We start from the raw sequence: 15,845 nt of genomic DNA, 5'->3' as shown, positions 1-15,845 counted from the left end.
TTTATCACAGTGTTCAAGATGTTCAGATATAATTCTGTTTAAAAGCTTTGCTATTTTTTAGCTTCACTTTATTTTTCAAACTCCAAGCTCAGAAACTCCAGCTTCAAAGTGCAACTGGAACAATGCAGTATTTAAATTAATCACTTATGAAAATCATGGATTATCTTATAATCCTGTTAGCATGCTATAGCTACCATGAGTGACTAGTCAGAATAATCTCTATGCTCAGGTTGATTTGCTATCATTGATTTGATTGCATAATTAAATTATTCTTAGCACAATAATTTAATTGATTCTTTTTATTTAATACAGCACTTTAAGTCCGTAAAATAAACTACATTTAAACTCTCAAAAAGATCAAAAACTCTTTTTATAATGACTACCATCAAACAAAGCTTCAGTTTGTGTTTTGTCTCCTAGTGACACCCCGCAGTATTTGTTGCTTAAGATAACACAAACAATATTTTTTCATGACCCATGAAATGCGATGAGTTGGCCTGTTTTGGTGTTTTGTGGTCTTTTTTTGTTTGGTATCTGACAGCGAGTGTTTTGTTTGGGATTCTGTAATGTGGTCAGCACTCACACGAGAGACAAGCCCATCGCCGGAGAGCCAGGCGAGGGAGTTTGACGTCTCAGAGCGTGTGAATCAAGCAAATGTCCATATTTTGTGTTTAGGTTTGTCAAAAAAAAAAAAAAAAAAAAAGCGTCTTCACATTTCTAAGTGCATGTGTCCCCGCAGTTCTTGGAAGTCGTGTCTTTTTTGTTCTTTCTGTGTATGTGTTTGTACAGCGCTTTGCTATGGGAGAAGCTGGGCGAGCGCTTGAGTCTGGAGCAAATGGGCAGACAGACAGATGAACATGCCACAATGTGACCAAAAGAGAGGAAGGCGATGTCAAAAACAAGAGGAAGACAGGGCAGGGAGAACTTGGTTGGAGGAGAAAGTGGGGAGAGCCGGGGCCCCTGACCTGACCACACTGACACACTCAGGTCTCTCTGTCCTTGCCAGCTGTGCATTGTGGTCGACTAACAGAGGACACACTTACACACACATATACTTATCTACGCATGCTGGCGATGAGGACATACTTGGCCCGGGTGAATGCCTGTGAGTTTGGATGCAACAACCCATCCATGCGTGCTAAAGAGAGTGTAGAAACTACCAAAGCTCCAACTGTCTGTGTTTGTTTTCTCTCCAGCCTGTGTCTCTTTGTGTTCATGTCCCCAAACCTGTATGCACATCTGTGTGTGTCTGTGTGCGCATGTATATTTACATGGCAGCTAAAGAGTGCCGGAGCTCGTTTCCATCTGTTTTTCTAGCTCAGCCACTCGAGTGGGCAGAATATTGGTGTGTGCCGTGTCCCTCGTGTACCTCTTCATCGTCTCAGACTCACTTTAACATTTTCCCTCAGAGGTAATGTGTGACGCGTCTGCAAACCATTTGGAATGTCGAGCACAACCGGAGTAATTAGAATAAGTGCTCAAAGGTGTAACGGTTAGATGCCGCAGCCTCCCCTGCCCCCCAATACAGATCCCCTCCCACACTCCATTGCTGCCTTATTGAAGCCACCCTTCCCACCGCTACATTTTGCCTGTTTCCCAACATGTACGCCTCTGTAAATAGAAATGGTCCTGCTAACAGGCAATGTGGGCACGCTGTGTTTTTGGAGCGGGCCCTGGCTAGTGCTGACTGGCTCTGTAACTGCTTATTTTTACCATGTGTGGAGATCCAATGAACTGGTAGGGCCGAAAGGTGCAGGAAATGGTCAATGGTAAGGTTCTCTGCTTGTTTTTCTTTTGCTTCCAAGAAGCAAACATTTGTTTTAATCTTTTTAAAAGTGTTCATGATCGATACTCCTTCGTGTGAAGACTGGTGAAAAGCAGGATTAAAGAGGAAGATTCAGGCCTGAAATGTTTTTTTTTCTCAATTCTGGAGATACATCATAATTCAGTGATAAACTACTGCTGCCATGTTTGTCTAGTTTCTTTTTCAACTGAACTGATGTGAACAAATTGTGTCTTTGAGGTTTCTATCATCAAAGTGGCCAAAGATCCGACTGTTTAACCATTGTCCTCCAACTTATCTGAGCTCAGGTCATGAAGATCAGAGCTGAGGAGAAAACCCAGACTTTCCTTTTCCTCAACAACATTCTTGACTTCCCTGGACCAGAAGGAAGATATAATCCCTCCAGCAAGTGTCTGCTCCAGGGTGTCCTCAAACTAGGAGATCCAGGAAATATGTTGATGAGATGCCCTAACCACCTGGTGTGACTCTTATGGGTGTGGAGGGGCAGCAGTTCTACTCCCAGCTTTTCCCTGATGTTGGGTTTGGAGAAAGCTCAGCTCGGCCGTTTGAATCTGGATCTCATTCTTTCAGTTGCTAAACAACATCATCTCATGAGGTTCTGAAGCCGTCTGACTCAGATGTTCCTACAAATTGACGGATCTTAGCATGCACCCATATTACATCCATCTCTTGCTATTTCCTGTTGTTACTCCTGAACATCAAGTTACATCAGCACCTCATTTTGTGGAGAAGCCTCACCAAGACCTGAAAGGCTCAATGCAATCTTTTTGTGTTTGAAAGCCATTGCCACAGACTGAAAGGGGAAACACATCAAGGATACTGCAGTGCACACATTGGTCGGATGTGCACTGAAACAGAACAGATTTCTAAACTTCAGTCTGTAAGCTTGAGAAGGACGAGGAACCACACAGCATTGATGTGTTCAGATTAAAGTCTTCATTACCTTTTGCAAAACAGTTTTGAGCTTTGCACATTTCTACTTTGTGGTAATAAACCAGTGATCCACTTGGGACCAAATTATGTAAATTGAGACGTTTTTAGGACTCACTTTAACATTTTCCCTCAGAGGTAAAAGCTTGGTGACTGGGACATTTTTGGAAGTCTTATTACAGTAGAGACAAACAGAAAAATGAAGCTGCACCTTAACTTGTCTGTCACTGCTAACTTTCCTTTATTGCAAGTCTCAAACTCAAGGCCAAATCTGGCCCGATCTGCAAAATTCAGACAAAATCGACTAATCTCCACATTTCTTCTGATTTGAGTACAGATTTTCTCAAAATTGGTCAAAGGCATTGGGCGTAAGTGACTGCTGTCTCAACCTTGATGTCAAGTGACAGGCTTTGATTGATACGGCAAGTAATAAAAAAAATCATAGATCACAAAAAAACAATCACAAAAGCTTGAAGGAACAACTACTTACTGATATTTTAAAAGTTTAAGTGGTTTTATCAGTATTTTATAGCACAAGAAACTCTTTAAGAACCTTTAGATTCCAAAATGGAAATGAGTTTGATCAAATAGTTCAGCAGTCAGTGTTAAAAATACTTCTAAATTTAATTTATCCAGGTTAAAGGGAGCTGTTTTGTGCTCGTACTTCACTGCCGAAACATTGCAAACTAAGTTAATTTGAACTTATTCGCACCCCACGCTGTAGTTGAAGCATCACCACAAATTTTGTCTCGATTTGGTCTGTTGAGCAAATTTCGAATTTAAAGAGGGACACCTAAATTAATTTGCTTTATAGTTTCCCACAGTAAAAAAAACAGTCTTAAATTTCCTAACAAAATTAGTTTCAACAGATGTTTGATTGGTGATTTATGAGGGCAGCCATGAACCTTTATGACCAAACTGTTTTGTGGAAGGGTTTCATGTTCATGTGTTTGTTATACTGTAACCCAATGTTTGTAGAATTTTGCAGTCTGAATGTGCTGCATTCAGGCAACACTCTCCATGTGTTTATGGGTGTTTGTCTCCTCTTTTCTGGGAAACAGGCTTTCCTTGGTGAAGCAGACAGCCAGCCAATTCTGATGTAACCTTTGTAACCTCCACCCACCACCACCTCCTCCACCCTTCCTCGCCATGCTGGAGAGAAGCTTAAAACAGATTTTTTTCTGAGTCTGTAGGAGATAGCGTGCAAGCTTCCGTTGGCTGAGGTTCGGACAACCTCATAAATGCGTGCACGCGCACACACTGCACACATTTGTCGATGCCTGCACGACTGTGGGGACTTCCCACACCAGCTGATGACATCTCAATCCAGTGCCACCAAGTGCAGAGCTGTCCACACTCAGAGAGGAAAAGAAATGGAAAACTGTCTTGCTCCGGCTGAGGTCAGCTTTAGAGGAAAACCCAAATGTTGAGTGTGCAAAGTGGAAACCTGAAAATATGTGCTTTAATCGCTGTCCTCACTTTGCCCTCAAGCGATACGTGCTCCAACCCAAGTCAAACAAAGGACGGCGAGGGAATTCAGCACAAACATATTTGCATATGCTTGCAGTTCTCTCCCGTGTGAGCGTGAGCGCTGCACGGAAAATTGATCCAAATAATTGCATCTGCAGTCTAATTAAGATAACGCTTTTTCCACTGTATCTAATCAGTTACACATATAAACAGATCTGCTGCACTGTGCACAGATTTTGTGGCTAAACGCACCTTCTTTTGTACACATATACGTAATGGTAAACACACTGAAGCCACCATAAATTACAACCATCCCATCTGGGAGCATTAAGAAGCTGTTAATGAATAGGGTGCAGCAATAGAGGCCACAAGTGGAGCGAGCCAGCTGGAGGAGGGAGGAGTGGCGGATGGAGGTGGGTTGGAGGGGTGCGGGGAACTGGGTGGCATCTGGGCAGCAGATATGTGTGCAGTCATGTAGAAGAGGCTGCGGTAAAAGTGGATGTCTTGAGGGAGGAGAAGGATCCAGAAGTTATGGTTTGCAGCCAGCATTTTTTTTGTCGACCTACCTAGTTGGAAATCTAGTCGGTGCATGTATCGCATGCAAATATTCAAAACAATATCTACATGAGGTCAAACGTGAGTGCTCACTGTTTTAGCTCAAACTCTCGAAATGGTTTACAGAGATGGAAACCCAGATAAACTCAGTCACCCCACACAGTGTGCATCCAGACTGAGCCACAGCCTGCAGGGAAGGGCCACAGTTCAGTGTTAGACTAATGACTTTCCTCAGTGCTTTGCAAAAAAATATTCATACCCATCGACATTTGTCCTATTCAAACAAACTTTACCATAAACTTTAGTCAATTTGATTAGCAGTTGAGCAAAGAGAAACTACAAAATAGTAATTAAGTGGAAGTAAAATTACATGTTTTTGATTTCTTTTTTTTTTTTACCAATGAAATCCCCTTTTACTTTGATTATCCAAAATAAAATTGAGCACAGCCAGTTGTCTTCAAAGGCAAATAGTTATTAGCTTAATCTCAGTATAAATAAAGCTGCTCTGTGAAGCCCTCAGAGCTTTGTTAAAGTACATTAGTAAACAAAAATGAAGCACAGAAGACAGATCAGGGGGAAATATGTGACATTTAAAGCTGCGCAAGGTTATAAAACAAGATCTTAATATTTAAACATCTCATATAGCTCTATTCAGTACATCTTTTAGGAATGGAAACTGTAACTCTACCATAACAAACGCTCATCCAACTGAACTAACAGGGAGGGCAAAGGGAGCATTAATCAGAGTATCAAATAGATATCCACAGCTTAGTTGGAAGTAATGTTCAAGATATTATTCTCTTCACATTTGGCCTTTATGAAAGACAAACATAAAGAAAGACATTGTTGAAGCAAAGTTTGATGAGATGTTTTCAGTTTTCTGCAGATAATATAATGGAAACAGCAAACATGTTTAATAACAACAGATGAGAAGAAAATGAAACTTTTTAGCATTTTTTGACACTATGATCTACTGTGAGTCATAGAGTGGGGACGATTTTCTTTTGCAGGGACAGGAAAGCTGGTCGGAAATGATGGCAATATGGATGGAGCAAAATTATAGGATGATCCTGGAAAGAAATATGTAAGAGACTTAAAAACACTTGAGACTTGGGAGGAGGTTTCTGTCTCGTAGGAGAACAGCCCCAATGAAGTAACTTGGACACAATATTGTTGTGTTTGTCCCAGTGAATGTTAAGACCTAAATCCAATCAAACATCTGTGGTAACAATTAAACAAACTATTCAATTTGATTAAACTGTTTTCCAAAGAAGAAAGGGTGAAACCATAATTACAATTTTAGTTGTTTAAACTTTTGAACCATATCACATCTGTACTCTTCTTGTTGTTGATCAAATAACTCACATTAAATAGATGACGTATCTGGTTGCACTGAGACAAAATGGCGCTACAGCAGTAGGTGTCTGAGGAGGTGTGGCAACAGAAGGTTTGGTTATCTTAAGTGACCTTTTAATACCCTCAGCCCTTTCACAAAGCCTTACTGGTGGGCGTCTGAAGTGGACACATGGGCAGTATATGGAGCAGAAGTGTGCCTCCGATCAGGACAAAAGACACCACCTGTATGCTAATGTGCTGTGAGGCTTTCACTGAGGGGCCGAAGTGTGTCGCTCCTTTAGAAAAGTCCAGGGGCCGTAAAACAGACGCCAAAAAATTGATTCTGGACCTACATTTTTTTAACAAGTAGAAAGGCAAGAAATCAGAGGGGGATGAAGTAGAGGGTGCTGTAAAATAGATTCTCTTTTTCTTCCAGACTGCAAAGGAAAACAAACAATGGCTGCAGTGTCGATGAGTAACCACAGGACAGCGAGAAGAAAGAGCATGGGCAGTAAAATTCATTTCTAATCGGGGTTAAGTAATGAGAAGGAGGGAAAACGGTGGAGTGAGCCATTTTCGAAGGAGGGAGTGAGACCTCTGGGGCGACAGATAGGCTGTAAAATTCATTTTACCTTCCGCTTTTTAAGTAATGGGAAAACCAAAGTGGCAGAAGGAGGGTAAACGAGGCAATAAAAAATAAGTCCTTAAGGTTTTATATTTGTCCTAGAAAGAGACGGGCGTTTGGCTTGAGGAGCACGCTGTGGCAGAGGGCCGACTGTTCATATGGAGAAAAGGGAGTGAGGTCAGAGGTCGTAAAAGTCTTTTTTTTTTATTATTGCTTGAGGTAATAAAGTAGAGTGGCAGCATGTGCCTGTTGAATGGAGGGTGGGGTAATTGCTAATAATCAGATTTCAGAGTGGCACACTTGCACAAAGACGCTGAGTCTGTGGCGCTGCAGCCTGAGACCACACATGCAAACACTTTGCTCAGGCATACATAAACAGACTTATATAAACACATCTTTAGCATGCGCACAGGCACTCCATTCATGTCAGACGAATTTACCGCTATCTAATAGTACCTGCAGGCTTTTGGTGCAGCGATTATTTTTGTCACACTTCCATGTTTAAAAAGCGCAGGGCGCTATCAATTTACAGCAGTGTCGCTCGGTTTGTATACATCCAGCCTTCTGTCTGTGCTGCAGATTTATTTATTTATTTTAGCTTTATTGTTATCTCCTATCAGCAGTGTTCAGATATCAAATGCTATTATAGAAGACAAACAGATTCTGAAAAGTCACATTGAAGTAGAAGAGCTGGAATGATTTGATTTCCCATCTGGCAACAGGAATCTTTAACTCCACTGTAGCTGCTGATGTAAACTATCAGCTCCTATTGGAAGTGGTTTCTCTTGTAACTGTCATACGTACCATGCACTTGTTCTTGAAATGACTACTTTTGAAGTTTCTTCTCTTTCCATTTGCTTCTTAAGGTGTTTCAGTGTTGGAAAGGGTCTGTAAAGATTTTCTACTCCTTAACAAAGCATGAAGATCAAATTGTAGCTCTAGATTTGACTCTAACTCTGTTTGGTACTTGAGTCCACAGAGCCATCCTATGTTGTCGCTTTAAAACAAAATGTTTTCAATGGAACTTTTTATTCATATTTCTCTTTAATCAAAGGAAAATATGCATAATTGTCAAGTGAAATGAATGTAATACATTGATATTCAAAATTTGGTTAAAAAAAAATATAGATATTTTTAAAGTGTGGCAGGCATTTGTAATCAACTGCCTTTGACTGCTGTTTGTCTAAAAAGGCAGAGAGTACAGCTGAACTGCAGACATACCAATATATGGTTATTGTGCAATTTTGTTTTTGGATAATTTAAAATCCTATTTCCTTCTCGTCTTAGAAAATGGAAGTTGGAATTTTCGTCTTTTTCTGTTGTCCCTGAAGGAGCTTAAAGCAGATTTTAGACTATCAAGAGTTTGTAATAATTAGGTGAAATGACATTTATTTTCCTTGGCAGCGATTGGCTTTATCCCCGAGAGTGGAGATAAGAAAGCCTGTAGATTTTAGCAAGATGGTTTTCATTGTGCAATTCAATACATATTAGTATACATAATGTTTTTCAATGATTAAAGTAGGCAGCCGTAAGTGTTTTTATGGGGATCTCAAGTAATTGCAGATTTTAGCCATTCACAGGCGGCTGTGCCCTTTAACCCCCGCAAATACCAAGGGCCCTTTATAGTTCAGTTTTTAGAGACTTGAAACCTGATTTGACTTTGAGGTGAAAGACTTGAGACTTAACTTGACTTGGACTTGCCCTTCCAAGACTCAAGTCTTAACCGGGGCTTCGCAAAAATGTCTCGTAAACATCTATACCTGAGAAGAGAATGGACCAGATTTCACCCTGAGGCTTTCAGGGCTCAGGGTGAACATTGTTAGAGAAATATGAGTTGAACTTACAAGCTGTCACTGTCATGACTGGACAGTACATTTTAGATCACAAATGATTTGTTGTCAAGCTGAGGGTTGAGCAAACCTAGACTCATGATTCATCTCTCAATATGGTACTTTCCCTTTTCTGGTGGGATTTTGTCAATTTCCAAAGTCTTCAAAAGGCTTTTCAATCCCAGAATGAGTCACTTTGCAGACTTTGCTGCTTCTCATTAGAAGGCAGGACAAGTCCTTTCTAGCTCCACTTGTTTTGCTGGACTAATAAGCGAAAATGAAGACATTCTGAGCCCTTAAGATTAATGATACTAAGTGTTCCTGTGCAAATTTGGTTATGTTGACTCTGGGATAAGGTGCAGCAAGCATCCCCCATAAAAATCTGAAACTTCAAACCTTTTCATTAAGACTTAGCTTTCTCTCCTGGGGAAGAAAGAGCACAGCTGGCTCCTGTTAGACTGATAGAACCCTCGGTTAAAAGTCCTATTGTGTAAGTGAAATATGCTGCTGGGCTGTTTACAGACCGATAGGATTTCTGTTCCTCTTCCCCTTGGGTCTTGTGTGTGCTGTAATGATGTAAATTGACTTAAGTGTTCAGTTGTAGATGCTTCTTCCCTCTGAGGCCTCCGTACAGCCTCTCTGGCTGTTGTGTCAGGAAAAAGCAGGGGATGTAAACACAGACCCTGGGTGGTCTTCTTTCTCTGGACTCAGACTGCAATGACGCAAAGTAAAGTCGTCTGACAGGAGAAGAGCTCTTTCTTTTCGGCTCGACCTGCCTCGCCACTCTTCTCTCTCCTCTTTTGGTCGCTTGTTTGTGGCTGCTGTATTCTATGTAGTTGGCCTCATACATATTGAAGGGGCTTTTGAGGAATCCACCAGCGTGCACCGTTTTCAACCTCGCCTCCTATTTACATTTGAGTGTCAGGTCCGTCCTTTATTCCTCTCTGCATCTGTCTATTCCTTTCTAAGAGGTACTTTTTACATTCCAGGATTTGATTTCTGTTTTTCTCTCTCCGATAAAGGCCACCGTCCTTTCTCACACCATCCTTTTCTCTCCCTCAATGTTTTCTGGTATTTGTTTTGTGAGCACAATCTTTAATTTCCCCCTGATTCCAAAGGTTTCTTTAATCTGCTTTATCTTTTGTGCCTCTGAAATGGTTCATGGGAAATTCACTTTGTTTCCCATTTCTGTACTACATTAACTTGCTAAACTAATGCCAATTATTAAATTGTTTCACATTATTTCAGCCAAGAATTACAAACTTTGAAATATTTTAGGATTCACTGTATTACTGTGAAGTGGAAGGAAAACAAGACATAGTTATCTAACTTTTCTACTAATTAAAATCAGAAATTAGTGACAGGGATGGTTGCATGTCTTTCTCCACTCTTCAAGGATAAGCAGGTTTAGACGACGGATGGATTAAAGGTGAATTCCCCTGAATTAATAGTAAATAGAACCGCCCATTACTACAATTAAATCAAAGTTTTTTTCAGGCATGCCTCTTCCAGCTTTGCAGCTTTTCTAGCTCATTTGAACCATCTGAAAGCATCTGTTTTCAACCTCCCCACAGATTCATGGCTTGTTTAAGTCCTGGACTTTGACTAGGTCGTTTTAAAAATTACTATGATTTGGTCACGAGACTTGTGGCTTTCTTCCAAGATTAAGCTGATTTTAGATCCAGCTTCTCTGCCCCTACAAAAGAAAACCATTTCTACAGCATGATTCAGTCAATATCATGTTCCACAGTGAGGAGGTTTGTTTGGGGTGTTAGCTTTATGCTACATAATGCTCATCATTGTACATGCACACTTTCCCTGTCACCTTTCTGTTTCCCTTAAACAAAACTTCTCATGACTTTCTTCTTTCGAATCTTGCAGGATCAATCCTGCTATCAGATTCTCCCAGCTAAGCTTTGGATCCCTGCAGCTCCTCCAGAGTCAACATGGACATGTCAGCTGATTTTCTGATAAATCCTTTCCTTGTCCAAGCTGTCAGTTCATGTGAACGATCATATCTTGGTAGTTCATCCTTTCAGTTGATGGATTGAACGTTTGTCTGTGGGATGTTTATGTTTTCATGAAGCTGTAATATTCTCTAACAAACCTCTTAATCCCCCATAAATCAGATTTCACACAGATATTCTCTGTATTTGCTTGTCATGTGACATCTGAAGACAACTTCATGGTATCTCGGTGTTACCTCGCCATGTATTTCTTCCTCAGTGGCTCTAAATATCCTCATGTAATTCCAGTAATAATCTCTCCTCATAACTTTCTATATTTGCCATTTTCTTCCGTCTCTCCATCCTCAGACCTGCACTATGCTTCTCTGGCTCCTCCTGCTCTTGTATGTTGTGTCTCATTTGAGCATCTTATTACATCTCGCGCCTCTCCTTCTGTGCTTCTTATTCGTTTCCCCATCTACCTTCGTCTCTGCCAGCTGCCTAGTTTTTATTTGGCGTCCCTCCCTGCTTCCACTGCTCCTCACTCCGCCTCGGTTATATTTATGTTTACACATTAGTTTTCTCTTCACCTCGATTCCATGGCTCTCTCCTTCGTTATTAAACTTCCTCGATACATAAATTGGAGGGAGCAAACGAGACGGACTCCATCCATTCTTGCTGCTTCCCGGTCCTTTCTGCTTGCCCCCAGAGATGCCGCTGCATTGTACATTTGTTTGTCTGCAAGTCACCTGCAATATCTCACAACCCACTTACTAGAATGTGGCAGTGTTGGGGAAAAGATGTATTGCTCTCTAAAATTTCAATTTGCCCAAGGGAGCAAGCCATAATTACAGGTCAGTAAAAGCTACATGTCGACTAATTACCGGTCCAAAGGTCTTCCTGCATCATTTATTGCTGAAACATATTTATTGCCTCCTTACGTTATTTGCCTCCTTCCCTTTATTTCTCCTACATCACTTTGCTTTTCAAGTTGTCCCCCTCATACACGTCTTTTTAAAGCTCTTCTCTCACACGCCTCCTCACTTTTGCTTTCATTCTTGGTCTTGTACGCTCTTGTTATCTAACAATGTGTTTGCAAATTTTCCTCCATCCTCCTCCTCATTGTGATCCACCTCCTTCCAAGATGCTCTTTGTCTCCTACTTTTGCTCACATTGCAGATGTGCAGGCGTTCACAGTATTCTTTGTATTCTGTGTATTATTCTGAGTCGATGTTAATAAGTGCAGCTGCATATGCTTTGTGTGAATCTCATTGCAGGGATACCACAAGCTACAAGTTTCTTCAAATTTTGACTCCCAGGTATGAATACACTTTTGTGGATTAAGGAGAATCGCTTTTGCTGGTGCTTTAACAACACAAGGAAAAGTGGAGACATGATGTGAAGCTGGTGGATTTTTTAGAGAAAACAAGTAATCCTAGCTAATGCACTTGTGCCTTTTCCCTCAGCCTTGAAATATCTCAGTTAGTTAGTTTAGTTCTCACCATTTTGACAGGTGACAGGCTGAGGAAAAAGTTATTTTTTTACTTTTTTTATTCAGAAGAGGAGCTGCAGAAATCCAAAACTCAAGTGGGAAACTCTGACAACTATTAGTTGAACACTTCAAAAACTCTGAAGAAGAAAGAAACTTTTTTATATTATTACTTATGTGTGTGTGTGTGTGTGTGTGTGTGTGTGTGTGTGTGTGTGTGTGTGTGTGTGTGTGTGTGTGTGTGTGTGTGTGTGTGGGTGTGTGTGTGTGATTGTTTCTAACTCACACCCTCATGTTGTCAAGTGCCGATGAAGAGAAACCAAATTCTGAGGCAGCAAGAAGATTTGAAGACTTAATGAAAAAATAAGACCAAAGAAAACTTACAAAACAGCCATGAGAGCAAAGGGAGCCAGAGGAGAACAACAACAAACAAAAAATCCCTGTCAGAATTGAACAAAAGCACAAGGCACGTGATCGGGGAACAGGATCTAACGGGAGGAATGACAGACGACTGATTAAATACTGGGAGTGTGAATGCTGGACCAATAGACCGGGCTGATTGACAAACAGGCTGCAGGTGTGAGAGGAGACAGCAGCCGGCAGGCTGAGGAGACAGAGAGACAGACAAAGCGGCACAGGGGGTGAGGGAGCCTACACGACCGGGGAACTAGGAAAATTAATCTACCAATAAAGAATAACTAGACTTGAGAAACATAATAAAACTAGAATAACAAAGAATAACTTGATAAAAAAAAATAAACTAGAATTGCTAAGAAAGAACTGATCTAACATAAAAACAGAAACAAGACTGACCTAATGAAAATAAGACACTAAAATAAACCCCAAAAACAAACGGCCTAAGATCCTGACTCCTTTTTCCTCATGGTGTATACCTGAAGTTTGTTTTGAAGAGGCCATCTCTGCTGTTTTAACTGAAGTTGGACTAAAATATGTGATGTTTGTGAAACTTAAGTTTTACTTTGGTGGGTCATAACATTCCCCGACTGATGTTCATCGCTTGCTGCGAAACCAAGTTTTCAATCCCCCTCCTGCCACTTCAGAAGGAAACTAAGTGCTGGGAAAGAAAACCAGTTTGATGCTGTGAAATACTTAAGACTCAATAAAAGTCATGACTTTAATTGAGAATCTGTAGCAATTGCATATTAATGTTCATAGATGGTGTGACTGACTCGTCACAAAGAGGAGTGGATGAAAATGTTAGTCTGTAGATGTGGACAGCTGGTGGACAGACCAAGAAAACCTGCAGCCTTAAATGCTGGCGGTTCTACAAAGGATTGACTTAAAACAAATGCATGCCCCACTTTTCGTATCATTATTTGTAAGCACTTGTGAAAACCATTAGTCCTTTTCCTTCCTGTTCACAATTATGTGCTACTTTGTGTTGGAGTGCCACATAAAATCGCTACAATATACATTTGGTCATAATGTGACAAAATGTAAAAAGGTTTTTTAGGTGTAAATGGCTCTGTGTTGCACACATAAATCAAACATTTAGTGCATTTTGCTGTGAACTGAGTTGACACACTGCTGGAAACATTAAATGTAGGTCTGTATAATCAGCCCGATAATTAACCACAGCTAATTAGGAGGAAACGCTTAGCGATTCATCTCTTCACACTAATGTTACTGTTACTCACTGATTGCCTTTGAAATTGCTTCACCTTGTCATTAAATGACTTTTAAATTAAAGCAAGTAATTACATGTTTTTTGGAGGTTTTTATTTTATTTTATTTTTTACAGGCAACGTATCAAGAAAGCAGTGAACACGTTGCTTTTTATTGAGTCTTGATTTGAAAGGAGAAGGTAGATCTATGCAGTGCTAATTACAGGAAACACTTCACTTGCATTGTTTGCAAAGAAAGAGCTCTCAGGTTGAGGAACAACTCCAGCAGCGGGGCTGCATTGACTAACAATGGGGCTCGAAGAGGCTAATGTAAGGAGACACACTGGATGGAGCACCGCTGGGCTTCTGCATGATTCACACCAACAGGGTCCACTTATGTAAATAGACAGTGCTTTTTTCTTCTTTAGGGGAGGGGAACATGATGATAATCTGCCATTAAACCTCTCATTTGTATTCACAGCAAAAGGGACCAAGCTCTCTAATGGCTGAGCTGAACTAAATTGGTGACAGTCTTCATTTGACTGTAGATTCAGGGAAGTAAACATCAGCAAATTAGCCTGACTCATGCAGCAACATCCTCAGACCAGCCTCTGAATCTTCTGTCTGTGACAGTGGATGTTTCTCAATTTTGTCAAAATGTGTCATTTCATGTTCTGATCTTTTCAGGATCACAGAGAGTGCGTTTCTATGACATCACCTAATTACTCTGGTTAAAAGGATTGGGGGGGAAAATATGGGTCGTCATGTTCCCATGCCGACACAAAATGGCCGTCCCTGTCATTTTTCTGTGTCTCATTTTTATGCCACAGAGGAGAGCTCGGTGCAAGTTCTGCCGGGAATTGAGGTGAAAAAGGTTGCGTTTATGAGGGTGTGTTTTCATATGGCTGCTGAGGTTCATTCGCGGCGCGTTAACACACATCTGGACTCAGCAGCAGAAGCTCTCTTCAGCTACATTTGTTTAGTAATTCAGAAATTTAGGTTTTGGATGAAGTTCATTTTGAAGTTTTGACATGCTGAAATCTCCTCCCGCCCACCCACGCAGGTTTTTATTGCAATGCAAATGACAATTATCCTGGCAGTCCCTCTCAAACTCCTTCTCTTTGGATACGGAGCCAGAAAAAACAATTGGATTCTGAAAAATTGATCCAGCAGGAGGATGATGAGCGCTCTTCATGAATACAAAACACTGCCTTTCTGGATGACCTGCTTGACACAGAATGGTGCACAATTACCAAGCATGTATGCCTTTCTGTGTTTGCAGCGTTAGACCTGAAATGGTTTGTCAGCTTGGACAGAATTTTAAAATGCAGATTGCCTCCACTGGCGAGCTCTCACCGCCACTGAACGCAGAATGTATTATCTGTAGAGTGCAAAGAGCTCGAGTCGGGGACTTTTGCTACAGAAAGCGAGTAATGAAAGCAGAGAGTGGGTGGGTGGTCGGGTTTATGGAGGAGATCATTGGAAGATCAGGACAAGCAAGTGCAGTTTCAAACCGGAGTTAACAGGAGAGGCTGACAGGTATTATAAGAGATTTAAATGTGCTGGAAACTCCAGTTTGGTTGATGTAACCACAGTGAGACAATTAAACTGTCTGACTAATAACTGATTCGTATCAACAGCTAAGCTGACAGTTTAATTATCTTCTGAAACTGCCAGCTGAAGCCTTCTCGACTGGTCAAGGTATGAGATTTGTTTGAGACAAACTTGAAATGTTCAACTCAAGGCTGATTTATTTTTAGGACTCTGTGGAGAGGCCAACATAATCACTGTAAATTTCTGAAGAGAAGGAAAAATGTCCTTCCTTTGTTCCAAATAAAATCTACAGAAATGGGGTTTTCTTCAGTATCCAGCCACCTGTAATGTTTTACCCTTAAATAAAAGGTTTTCCGTTGTAAAACATTTGAGTCGCATTTAGCTGTATCTGTCTTCTACTCTTTTAGATTTTGAACTTAAATGTGCGAGTTGATGAAAGACAAACTTACAGTGAGTTGCGTTAACTTTTTGTTAAGTTTGTCAAACCTCCGAGAGTTGAATAAACTAGAGTTTTCAGGCTCGCACTTAAAAAACTGAAAGAAGTTAAAGATAGAAAGTGCGAACTGTTTCCCAGAATGCTTAGCGGAATGCTTTTGTATCCCCAGATGTAAATGCGTTACACTGATCTGACTCTTGCATGTTATTAAGACAAATGCTTATTGTAATGCAATCGATAGTTTGCA

The sequence above is a fragment of the Poeciliopsis prolifica genome, unplaced genomic scaffold, assembly GCF_027474105.1.
Source record: "Poeciliopsis prolifica strain line A6 unplaced genomic scaffold, Auburn_PproV2 SCAFFOLD038, whole genome shotgun sequence".
NCBI lineage: Eukaryota > Metazoa > Chordata > Actinopteri > Cyprinodontiformes > Poeciliidae > Poeciliopsis > Poeciliopsis prolifica.
This window is presented reverse-complemented; position numbering follows the sequence as displayed.